Here is a 13,914-nt window from a genome sequence, read left to right as displayed (position 1 = left end):
CCTACTCCTAAACTAAATGCAACAGCTTGTCTTATCACCTGGCCGTGTCACCGAATCTGGTGAGTACGCTTCCTTTTAGTGTGTACAGTGTATAGTTATGAAGGAATTTCTTCAGGCTTTACTTATGCTTCAAATTTTCTTCTAAATATTTCCAACACAAGTCCCCAGAATCCACCATAATCTTGCAGAATTTACCTTGTTAAAATTAACGATTTTCAAAACTATGAACCACTACAAATTCTATTGTTGATCCAAAGAAATTGCGTAGTAGTCATTTGTCGTTCATAACAAACTGCTTTACGTAGTTTACGTCATGCGGTTGTGTCTTGTACACACCCCTCTAATTTTTGAATACAGGAATCCTACAGGTGGTGGTACGAATTAATAGCTTGTTCATTTGAACATTTTTTAATTCGACAAATGTCGAATGAGCGGAGTACGAATTAAAAAGTGTCGAATTTAATAGTGATGAATACGCGGTGTTTGACAATACATCAAATAGCAGCTTTGATCGATTCGTAAGAACATAGCTCCAGACCATATTTTAGACAACCGGTAGTGTCTCAAAACTGGTTCTGGGTGTCCCACTGGAAGTGGTTAAATGTAAAAGTGATCTATACCCATGCATGAGATAAATCAAATCGTAGTTTTTAGGTAACCATATGAACTATAGCAATAAAATAGTCTCAGACTATATTTGGGAGATCTGGTAGTGCTCCGGAAACTGTTTCGGTACCGCATCGAAAGTAACCAAATGTACCATGCGACACATCACATTTCGGCTTTTTTAATAACCTGAAGAACGGTTAACTAGAAAAGAGGCTCATACCACATTAGACACTACTGGTAGGAATGAACAACCTTTGTGTCTCATTTAAAAAGTTTTGAAAATTGTTCTACGGCATCCCAAATTTATGTAAATCGCCCATATAATAATTTTCAAGTTTTTGTGCCCTCACATTAGTAAAAAATACTGTGATTTTTCTTTCACTCCCCTGAAATATGAGGAAATGTTATTTTTGCGCCACACGCTTCTTCATGGAGGGTGGTTTTTTTTTTCACTTTTCTAAGTATAAGAAAATCGCTTCTTTGATATGTTAGAGCCACATTATAAAAGCTTTCTTTTTAAATTCTTATAGAAATTCTTCCCGGAAATTTTTCAAAAAAATATTCAAGAATCACCCCACAAATTCCACCTCAATTCCCTCTACGTGCTCTTTGATTTTTTTTATATGATCAATTTGTAAATTTTCTTAAGGCGAAAATGAAGAAATGTTTTGGTTTTTGATTTTTTATTGAATAACGAAGCAATATTTTCAAAATCAGTTTTCGTACACATGTATAGTATAGATCAATGTATTTTCTGATTTTTTTTTTCGTGGTGGAATATGTTTTCCATTTGTGCAGAAACCATTTTTTTTTGTGAAATTTTGTTTAAAAATGGACTCTTCGAAAACGAAAAACATTTTCCACCACGAAAAAAAAAATCAGAAGATACCTTGATCCATACCCTACATGTGTATGAAAACTGATTTTTAAAATATTGCTTTTTATAAAAAATCAAAACCCAAAAAAATGTGGAAATGGATCCAGTTTCGCCTTAAGGGCTAAATCCATGTTAAGTTTCTTGCAGATATTAATTCAGATATTTCACTTGCTATTACTTGAAAATTTCTCAAAACATTATTTTCGAAAATCTTTCCTTGATTGCTTCAGAAACTCCTCCACGAATTTCTTCAGAAATCATTTTAGCAATTTCTCCAAAAACTCTTTGAGAGAAGGATTAGTTCAAAAAATCATCGAAGGATACAATTAGAAAATTTGAAAACTCCTTAAGAAAACTTCTTTAAATTCCTTCGAAAATTGCCCAATTAATTCCTTTGAAAAATCCTCCAAACATTTTTTTAAGTCTTCCTAGGAAATCTCCGAAATTTCTGCTAGAATTTGTTTCAGAGATTCCTCAAGAAATTCTTCAAGACTTTCCTCAAAAAATCCTCCACAGATTTGTTCAGGAATCCGTACGAGAATTCTCAAAGAAAATTCCCCGTGGATTTCTGGGGTTTGAAAATCAAAAGTTCAGGAATCCACCAGAAATTTCTTTAAGGATTTCTTCCACATAATTCTTTCCAAGTTTTCATTCAGAAAGTCTCCCAGGGATTCATTTAGAAATTTCTTCTTGACTTTCATCAAGCATTTCTTTAGAAATTATCTAATAATAATTTCAGGTAGATTTCTTAAAACCCCACCAGGGATTACTTCATTATTAATATTTTATAGGAACTTCTACAGGATTTTTTTTGGAAATATCTCAGGAGTTTTTACTAGAGATTTTGACAGAACCTTATCTAGGCGTTTTCCCTAGAGAAATTCCTCAAAAATATGTCCAAAGATTGCTCCAGGATTACTTTCAATAAACTTATTTAAAGATTTTTTTAAGAATTTTCTGAAAACTCTTTTATGATCTTTACAAATGATTCCCTATGAGTTTCTCGAAGCATTTCTTCAGGAAGTTTTTCAGAAATTCAATTTTGGAATTCTTCACGAATTTCAATTGAATTTCTTCAGATATTGCTCTAGAAGTTCGTTGGTGAGTTCTTGCAGAGATTTCTACAGAGATTTTACAGGAGATTTCTTCTGAAATTTCTTCAGAGATTCTTTCAGAAATTCCTTATCGGATTCCTTCTGATATTTTTTCAGGGACACCTTAAAAAATATCTCAAAAGATCTCTACAAAAGTTTATGGATTTTATCAGGAATTTCAGCAAGTTATTCCATGGAGTTTTTCAGAAATTCCTCAAAACATTTATTCAAAAACCATCAGAGAAAGCTCTGGAAACTTTTCCAAGGGTTGCCCAAAGCATTTTCTGAGAGATCTCAAGAGCTCAGATTTTTCTCCATGTTTTTTTTCAGAAATTGCACAAAAATTAACTGGAAGAATTCGTGAATAAATCCTTTTAGAAATTTCTATAGAAATCCCTGGATGATTGTCTGCAGGGATCCCTTAAAACTCCTTGTTATCCTTCGGAAATTTCAAGAAGAAATTCTTTTATGAAGTTATCTCATGAGGTATTCTCCAATAAATCCTTGGGAGCATATTAAGAGCAACTTAAAAAAACCTCCTTAAATTCTAAAAAAAAAAAAACATTAGAAACTTCTGAAAGAACTCTGATAGTAACTTCTTAAAAAAATCCAGGGATTCCTGAAGAAATCCGTGGTGGATTTTCTGAAGGAATCTCTTGAGTATGTCTGCAGTGCAGAAACTACAGACAAAGCTACTAGTGGAATTCTTAAAGGAATCCCTCAATTAATTTCTTAAGGATCCCCGGAGGATTTTCCGAAGGAATCCTTGGAAGAACTCCTGGAGATACCTCTGGAGGAGTACTTAGAAAAATTTCTCATACAAGTTCTGATGAAATTATACACATATAGTTATTTATGTAACAATTCCCAAGTAACAATCCCAAATTCTATTTGGTTTTATTTGTTTTTATGATAGTTTTATCGGAACATTGCATATTCTAGTTGATCTTATCGGAGTCTCAGCTGAGCACAACTATTCTTCGTCAATATGTGGTTTTAAAAACACCTCCAAGAATACTTGAGGTTCAGTTCATAAAACCATAAACACAACAAGAACTGTTGAACTTATTTTCAGTTTTATAAGGTTCTTGTAGTTATCTTCAATCATCCGTTCTTGATCAAGAGTAACTGTTCTCGCATAAGAACAGTTTGGTACATGAAAAACACAAGAAAAAACTCAAGCATCAGATTTTGATTCTCATCGTTCCATTATTGCTGCCAATCAAGAACACCTACCCGGAAACCCAACCGCAACGTGGTGCAGTGCCAAGTTCCTGCGGTTGCAGCATTCGAAATGAGGTGGGTATGGTCATCTAGGACGTCGTTTCCCGTGCAATCGGGGTTCCAATCATCGATCTTCAAAATCAACAACTACTTACCTGTTGGAAGTGCTGACCGGAGGAATGAGGCACTGCACCGCATTAAGGCCGGTTATCGAAAAAGGTCTGCCTGGTTGGCAACGGTACCGGGCTGATAAATAAATTCATCGGACAAGATTCACAAAATCCACCGCGGTGCGATAATTTATTGTTTGTTTACAATTTGGCGTACATGTTTTATGTCGTTCTTGGCGGAGTTTGCATAAACCTATGTCAAGAACGTTATAAACCTAAGTACTCTTGAGTAATACTTCTTACCCTTGCATAAGATGAAATAAATTTAAGGCGTTCTGGATGGAGGCCAACCAGGCTGCATTGAGAACGTTATAAATCCTAGTATTCTTGAGTTATGCTTTTAGCTCTGGCATGAGTTGAAAGAAATTTAAGACGATCTTATAATGATGTTGATTAAAACCATCGATGATGGACCGACCACCGGTCTAGATTTCAATGGAAGCCATGTTGAGAAAACTCATGAGCAATGTTCGCATGACCAGGACCAGGACCAGGAATAATATTTTTAAATATTTTATTAGTGCGTTATAATGGAAGCGCGTTGCAATTTTTGGAAGTATCTTGCAACATATATACGATGAATTTCGCTTGGCATTTGGCATCCTTGTTACACCACGGAAATATTTCCAATTTGTGTAATAAATTAATCCCGATTACAATAATGTGTCATTTTCATTGTGTTTTTAATTTCATTTTAATTCACCAAACTTTTCTGTCGACATAAAAGCTGCATCAGCAACAACACTGACAAATTTATTATCGTTTTATCGTGCACTTGAAGAATTCTACAAGAAGAGTGCAATTCGCCTTGAGGACAACTTGGGAAGTACAACAAGTTTTAAGAGAAATTTAAAAACAACTCTCCAAGAGCATCTTAGGATGGGCCTCTTTGGTCTTATGGCGGGTTTATGGTTGAGTTGATGTCGTGTTGCAGAGCAATTTGGTTTATGCATGGTTTTAAAGAACAGGTGTCGAAGAATACTTCAAAAGCATTATAAAATTTATTTTGTTATTTGGGTAAGGAATTCCTAAAGGTTTCTTGAATTAAGAAATCTATTACATAATTGATTTCAGCATGAGCATGAGCATGAGCATAGATGACCGTACAATTCGTAGTTGCTACTCCGTGATTGACCAGAACAATCGAAATTGCACAAGGAACCAATAAACGGAGCTTGGGAGTAGCTACCGCTCTCAATGTGCACAGTTCGAGAACCCTAAACTTTATTAGTCAATAACGGCGCCGGCCACGTCCTTACGGTCATCGAGGAAGGGAAGGAATGTTAGTGTGACGTACGTTGCTACTAGAGACCGAGATCACTTCATCTTCTCCTCGACTGTCACGGGAAGGAGTTTTTGTTAGTGGGGAGGGGGAGAGTCATGTGATTGGGATTCACTTTGGTAAGTGATGTGATTCATGCAACCTTTATTTGAGTCAAAACATTTGTTCATTTTGACTAAAATATTACAAATGTCGACACCGAAGATGACGAACCATTCAAATTTTTGTGTACATGCAAAAAATGAAAGAAAATTATTTATTATCAACTAAATGTTCATTGGAAACTAGCGCCGACACATGAAAAAGCGGCTCTTCCACTTTGCCTCCAAAAACACACTCAGAAATCTATTACATAATTGATTTCTTCAGAAAATCCTCCATGGATCTCATTAAAAGTCTTCCAGGGAATCTTTCAGCGATTTCTCTGAGAATTTCTTCAAGATTTTTTTTTTCTTCAGAGACTCCTCTAGAAAATCCATGGAGATATAAAATATCTGAGCTGTTCCCAAGGTATTTCTCTGTGAAAACTAATAAAAATGGTTCATACATTCGATCGTTGGGGTCTCCAGTTAGCCTAGTGGTTAAGGCTATGGATCACCAATCCGGAGATGGCGGGTTCGATTCCCGTTCTGGTCGAGAAAATTTTCTTGACTCCCTGGGCATAGTGTATCATTGTCCTTGCCTCACAATATACCCGACTAGATGGATATTACAAAATTATAACAAGCTGTGTTATTTTGTTACAATAATTTTTTATAACAAGGTTTGTTATAAAACATGTACCGTTAGTAGTTAAAATAACAAAAATTCTAACAAAGCTCCCACAAGAAAAGAACAAAAATGTAATAACTTTTGTTATGAACATAACAAAAATATTACAAAATTTGTTCCATGAAATATGATAGAATTTAACAAAATTATAACGAATTGTGTTATGATTCCTTGGCAATTTTTAGGGTAAAAACTATTTTTATACTCATTTTTTGGGTAAATATTTTTAAGTGTGTTATTCTATTTTTAGAAAAAGTAGGTAACATAAAACAAGTTTCCAGTACGTTATGAAATTTTCGGATCCGAACGGGATTCGAACCAGGACACCTTTCATCGGTAGCGATCTGACACCTTTGCCAATGAGGCCATCACTACACTTGAAGAGGGCGTTGATAGAAGCTTTAATGGTTCTACGTATTTCCAGTTTCCTCATTCAAATCCTTGTTTGTCAGACGCACATGAGCGAGGTAGTATGACGTCACATTGAGCTCGTTGACGTATAATAGACTTGATTTGTCGTTAGTGATTTTGTTTTAATCTATCATAATTATATCATATGCAGATATGATAACAGCTGTAGAATCTACAGTTTAGTTATATTCCACTTTTTTAATTTTAAGCAACGAAATGGAATTTATCACATAAGGGGTCATCCATTAACTTTATCGTAAGTTTTGGAGGAGGCAGGGAGGGTTGAAAATTTCCAATTTTATCGTGACGTACTTAACAGATGCTCCCTAAGGTCGAAGCAAAATAGGTAGAATAAACAATCCCATGTTATAATTATTTAGATCCACTTTTACTTTCCCCATGTTCAATAACATTCACTACTTGGTAGACTTTTTGGCGAAATTAGACAGCAGTACTGTTTTGGTATTTATTGTAATCGATCTAATGTTTTCGCGTGTAAAGGTACGTCATTAGTGCAAAATTCAACTCAAAAGTATTGGAAGGCATACAAAACGTAGTTCCATGTAACGGAAACATTGTTCGTCCGTCCGGTCGCAAATTGCAGCACATGCAATATCCGTCGTTTTAGATAAGATGACTTTGGATATTATCGACAGGATTGTTCTATTCGTCTTGAGGGTTTTATCGGCCAAATTGCCTGAAACATCCCGGTCAACCAGTGAGAGATTTTCAATATCGATGGATATCTATTTGTATTGAATCGATGGCGAACACTATCGTCAGATAAAGCACTATAAAGGAAATCCGAATCTGGTTGATAGGGATGCTCACGTAGAAATGACGCTTGTTTAAAACAATAAAACGCATGATTGATTTTTAAACTGAGAATTACCTTATTCCCAAGTTGTATTTCTTTGTTCTTACTTAGAGTTTATCGATAAAAACAACCCACTATCATCATTTCACGTTAGAAACTTCAATTGTTTCTACAAAATGAAGTTCACAATCTTCCTATAACTTTTGAACTGTTCGTCTAATCAAGTGAGTGATTGTTTTTAGGATATACAAATGTTTTGGAAATAACATAATGTTGTTGATGGAGCATCGAATAACTTATGAAAATAGCGCATCTTCTTACATATTGAGAGACTCATAAAGTTAAATTCCGAATATCTCGGAAACGGTAATTACAGTAGACGTTCGGTCAGTGCAAGCGGTTTAACTGCAATGCTTTTTAACTGCAAGCACCTACAAATGTCAAAATGGTGCGCCATGTTGGCCAAAATGATCAGACGGATTAAGTTCACGTTCATTTAACGTCAGTTGATGGTTTGTTGATACTGTCAGGCGTTCCAGTTATCGGAATTTTGTTCGCTAAGTGAAACGTAAACATGTTGCAGTTATCGAACCTCTACTGTATCTTTGATATCCTACTAAAATTTGAAAACGGTCTGATAAAAAGTTCCAAACCTTTTTTCACGTTGTTTACTCGACTACCTATCACGTAAGAATACAAAACTAAGGTTAACCGAGAAGAAAGAAAAGCTAATGATCTGATAGAGGGGATGATTGTCAATGTATTCTTGATTTGTTTTGCACCAGACAAGACTTAGCCACAAAACTAACCCAACATAATCTAGATTCTAGAAAATACTGTGCTGTTGCGCCACAGCTTCCAGCAGAAAGTATGTTCTTTAAAACGCTACAAAGCACTGCTGGTTTGGGAAGAATTTGGCAAATTATAACTAACTGATAACTCTGTTGCAGTTTTTTTTTTGAAACAAATATTACACCGTCCCCAAATTACGCGTCGCTCAAGGGAGAGGAAAAGTACAACCGAACGTTACGGTCCATACAAAAATTTTGGAACTTTCATAAAAAAAGCGTAACGGAAGAGGGAGGGGGGTGTTAAAACATGACGATTTTAGCGCTGTATTCTTAACGAATGCTATAAGTTTTGTTTTATGGATTTTGACTCGAGTGGTCAGTATTACAAAAATGATCAAACTATTTCGCGTCAATATAAAAAAACCTAACACATTTTGAAATAATTTTGTTACAAAAAATGTAGCAAATACTACAATAAATGTGTTACGATATTTTGTTATGAGCAATTATTTTGATATGCATAATGTAACAAATGCTGTTATATATCTGTTTGAATAAATAACACAGGTTTTGTTCTAGTTTTGTTTTTAAAATAATAACAAATTTTGTTACAATTGTGTTATGGTTATTCACATATACGAATCCTTCCAACAAAATTATATCAAATTGTGTTATTTCTAACAACGGTTGTAATAATTTTGTTATAATCTTGTTAGGAGTTTCTGGTCGGGTACTAATTCATACAATGGCAGGCAAAGAAAGTCCTTCAATTAATAACTGTGGAAGTGCTCAAAGAACACCAAGTTGGAGCAAGGCAGGCCAAGTCCCAGTGGGGACGTCGAGTCATGAAGAAGAAGAAGATCATTTGATCGTCCATGGATTGTTTTAGAGATTTCTCCATTATTTCTTTTTCCAGATTTTTTTTTCTAGAATTTCCTTCGAAAATTTCTCTAGAGCATTCTTTTAGAAAAATTACCAAGGGACCTTGATAAAATTCCCTAAAATTTTCCTGCACCAACTTCCTTCCAGGGTATCCTTAAAATAATTTGAAAGGACGTATTACCAATAGCGGACATTGATGAAGTACTAAATGTGTGGTAATGAGCTGAATTTTTGTATGGTGAGAAGGTAAATTCCCCGTTTCTGCAAAGAAATTGTGCAAAAAGCATGGATATTATGATTCCTCGTCAAATTTGTTGCTGTTTGAGCAAAACTTTGGAAAATTGTGCTGTGGAAGAGACAAGAAATGGAGAAAACAACAACACAGTTTTCCAATATTTTGCTCAAACAGCATCAGATTAGACAAGGATCATAATATCCACGCTTCTTGCACGATTTCTTTGCAGAAGCGGAGAATTTACCTTCTCACCAAACAATAATTCAGCTCATTACTAGAATTATAGTACTTCACCAATCGTGCCCTATTGCGTAAAAATAATCTTCATTTTTTTAATTCTTTCAGGAAATATTTAAGAAACTGTTCTGGTATTTTCTTAAGAAACTCATCCATGCATTATTTGAGAAATTCTTCCAAGTATTCAGATATTCCATTCCATTCCATTCCATGGGAAGTTTTTTGAACTCCCTTTCATGGGATTCCCTTCCACGGGAATAGCATATTCTCTTCTATGGATAATTTTGCATGGAATCCACATAGTAGTCTGCCATGGTTTATTTCATTAATTCATGTAGAGATTTTTTTAGACAATTTTTCAATGTTTCTTATCTAATCTAATCTAATCTCTAATCTAACGCAGACGCAGCCAGTACGAGAAAGCATCCTGGAAAATTTTTGGGTTAGATTACGCCCAAAAATTTTTCTTGTCAGTATTGATGTTTTCAGCATATCAAAAATATGATACAAGCATCAAAGCGGCCAGGCCTACTGCGTCGTGTTTACCGCAAAGATGATTCTAGGACTGTCTAGATTTTAGTGAGAAATCTTCAAACTCGAGGCAATTCTAGAATCTACAGGGGAAGGAGGTTGCGAGGACATACCGTACCAAACGCTTCAATTGGATTAGTTTTATATGGTTGAGCAATATGTGGAAATATAATTGATTAAGTACGTCAATGTAAATGAATTTTCCTGAATTGATCCTGAAAAGCAAAGTGTGGATTATTTTGTGCTTGGAATAGAAGCTCTTCTTCAACCGTAACATTTTTTAGACAATTTTTCAATGTTTCCATCAAAAATTATTTCGGAAATTTTTCGATCGAGATCTTAAAAGAATTCCCTAAGGCATTCGTACATGAAAATTATCGTAAACTTCTCAGAGATATCTTTAAGAACTTCTCCAGGGATTCTATTGCAAATTTTTACAGGAATGTCTTCGGTGATTCATGCAAGACTTTCTCAAGAGATACCTGCAAAAGTTAAGACGGATATTCCTTTAATTGTTCATTCGTGTATTTTCCATGTATTTTCGCAGAAATTTTACCAGGAAAAAATAGAAATCATGAAAGATCCTGTAGGAACTTCTGCATGGATTCGTTGAGGAAATCATTGAGAATAATTTCCAAATCATTTTCTGAGAATAAATGATGCCTCCAGATATTCATTTAAGAATGCCTCTAGAGATTTCTATAGGAACTCAACCGAAGATTTCTTTAGAAGTTCTTTAACCTTTCAGGACGCGCGCCATCAAATAACAGAAACTGCACCGCGCTCGCGTTGTATACAACGAGAGAGTTTTTTGGTGGTGTAGTACTTTTTACAACAACGCGCGCGCTGAAGGGTTAAGGATTTTTTCAGGGATTTCTTAACAAATTCTTTCTTAATTTTCTTCACTCATTCTATCAGAAATATCTTCAGAGACTCCTTCAGTATTTTAAGGAGTTCTTATAATAAATCTGCAATATTACGGGTTTCTATTTAATAGTTCTTCCATGTATTTGTTTCAGATATTTCTCTAGGAATTCATTTTAAAAATCCTCCAGATTATTCCGATTTTTGTTTCTAACGGTTCCTCCAGAACTTCATTGAGAACATTTCTCGGGGAATTCTTGCAGCAATTATCGTACGGAAAAAATCGAAATTTCTCTTGTGGTTCCGTCAGAAATTTCTCCAGGGATTCCTTTACTGATTCCTCCAGAAGTTCTTCCGGATATTTCTCTGAGGGTTTTTTGGATGCTCTTAGAGATATTAAAAAAAAAAAACTGAAGGAATTCTTGAAAAACCATCTCTGGAAGCACTCTTGGTTGATGTTGAAAGCTCTGGGAAAGATTCCCTGAAGCAATTTCTAACGAAATTTATGAAGAAATTCCTGGAAGAAAACCTGACATAACTCTTTGAGATGTTTTTGTAGAAATTCCTAGAATAACTTGATGATTTTGTGGCTATATCGGTCTCTTTCTACTCATAAGTATAAGGGAGTAGAGATCAAAGAATTCCGAAAAAGCTACCGATCGATAGAATTTGTGATGAAAACAGAACAATACATTAGGCAGTCGAGTGCCTGAAACTTTTGCCAGTCTTGGTAAGGTGGTATGAACTACCAACCAAGCCGATCTGTTTAAAAGCACAGGTCGCACGGCAGAAGTTTCACGCATTCGATGTATTCGTTCAATACATGGCCTACTTGCCTAATTTCACCTTCTATAAAATTTTCACACTTGTTCGCTACCTAGCGAATTCTATCATATCTATCATTTCATTATCCACTTTGATCTCTACTCCCTTATACTTATGAGTAGAAAGAGACCGATATAGCCACAAAATCATCAAGTTAATTATAGAATACGGTCGATAAATCAGTACATTCCTAGAATAATGTCGTGAGAAAATTCTGGCGGAGCTCTGAATAAAATTTTAAGAAAAAATGCGTGGAGAAATATCTGGAGAAATTCCTGAAGTAATGTTTAATAGAGGAGTTAAAAAAATCTTGATGGGATTTCTGAAGGACACCCTCGTAAAATTTCTAAAAAATATCCCCAAAGTTCTGCTTGAATTCATGCGGAAATTCCAGATTCCAAGAGGAAATCATAAAGCAATGCCTGAATAATTGTCTAAAAAAAATCGAAGGATTTTCTAAGGAAACCCCTAGAAGAACTCTTGCTGATACATCTGCAGACATTGTTAGTTAAAATTATTGTACAATTTCTGAAGGAAATAGAAGGTAAAAATTCTTGAAATATTTTTTGCAGTTATGCCTAAAAGAATCGCTGAAGAAATTCTGCAGAAATAAAAACTCATCCTGGATAAATTCTTGAGAAAATTACTGTAGAAATTCATGTTGATATGGAATTTTCGAAGGAAGATCTAAATGAATACCTGAAGTAAATGGAGAACCATCAGTACGTATCCCTATAAAAAAATCTTGAAATATTCTTGGAGAAATGCCAAGGAATAAATCCCTAACTAACTTTAAAAAGAAATTTCAAAGAGAATCTTAATGAAAAATCACCAGGAAAATTTCTGAAATAATCTTAAAAAACAAAAAAAAATCTAAAAATAAATTAAGAAGCAATCTTTTAAGGACTTCCGGAGAAACTTTTAGAAAAATTGCTTGAGAAGTGGCAGAAGATTTTGAAAAAAAAAAATTCAAAGAATACACAAAAATGTAGAGAAATACTTGTTGGTGCCTTTGAAAGAGTTCCAACAAGAATTTCTAAAGGATTTCGTGGAAAAATTCTAAATTGCAAAAGGAATCCCAAGAGAAATCCCTGAAAGAAACTTCGAATGTATCTTCGAAGAAACTGCTGCAGAAGTATCTTGAAGAATTCCTGCCTGAATCTCTGGATTATCTGCTGAAAAAAACCTCCTTAAAAAAATTCTAGAACAATATCGTAAAGAACTTCTAAAGAAAAATTCCTGGAAAAGTTGCTTCAGAAATTTTTGAATGAACACATGAACGATATTTTGAGACAATCCTTGACGAAATTCTTGAAAGAATCCCAAGGAGAATTTTTTAAAGAATTCCTGGCGAAATTTTGAGAGAAATTTTTGAACAGGAGTACATTCTAAAAGAATACCTGGAGGACTTGCTGAATTCATTAAAGTTATAGTTGCTAGTATACTTCATCTCCAATAATTTCAGAAAAAAATTGAAAAGAGTGTCTCAAGGGTTTTTTTTTCGGAATAGTTCATGAACAGAATACTTTAAAAAAAACATCGTTTCAAATGCCCTCCTCATTGCCTACCAGGATTGGTTCCGGAATATCTGGATAATTGATCCGTAGATTTGCTAGTCCTTGGTTCGATAGTCTGTTTTTTATAATTATAATACTCGGAGGTTTCGGCTATTCAGTGTTGAGAATTCAAAGGGTAAAGGGTGAGTCGATAATTATTGTGCCATTTTCAAACTAACGTAACTTTTTTCCTACTTCACTAAAATCAACCAAATTTTGCACAGTTTTTTCTTATAGTCTATTGTTTACATATAATGAATTGAGCAGTTATCAGTGAGATTCCAGTCGATGTAGAATAAATTTAGTTAACAGTTCTAAAAAAGATGTTGTACAATCTTATGCTAAAATCAAAAATCATGGTATCACGCCTTGGAACAATTAATGATTATACATTATCGGATCATCTTAATGTTCGTCAATAGGTTTCAGGAAAGGTTGTCAGTGAAACATAAGCTTGGAGCCGGGTGAAAACCAGGCACGTTGCGCATAAACAAACCTGAGAGCTTTAATTATTTGTTTCAAGTGGAGCCTGAACATGTCCACATGGAGGGCGTTAATTGAAAATGTCTTAAATTTCATTAAAACGCATCCTAAATTTGAACCTATACCAAAAAGTTGAAATACATACATTAGGCCTGTCCACCTTTTCAAAAATGTTCTCTGATTCTCAAGCCCACCCCCATATTTTGATTGGCATCCTAAAAGAAGTAACTGGTCAAAATTTCAGCCAAATCCATT

This window comes from Aedes albopictus, chromosome 1 (genome assembly GCF_035046485.1).
Source record: "Aedes albopictus strain Foshan chromosome 1, AalbF5, whole genome shotgun sequence".
In the NCBI taxonomy this organism is placed as follows: domain Eukaryota; kingdom Metazoa; phylum Arthropoda; class Insecta; order Diptera; family Culicidae; genus Aedes; species Aedes albopictus.
Note: the sequence above shows the minus strand (reverse complement) of the source record.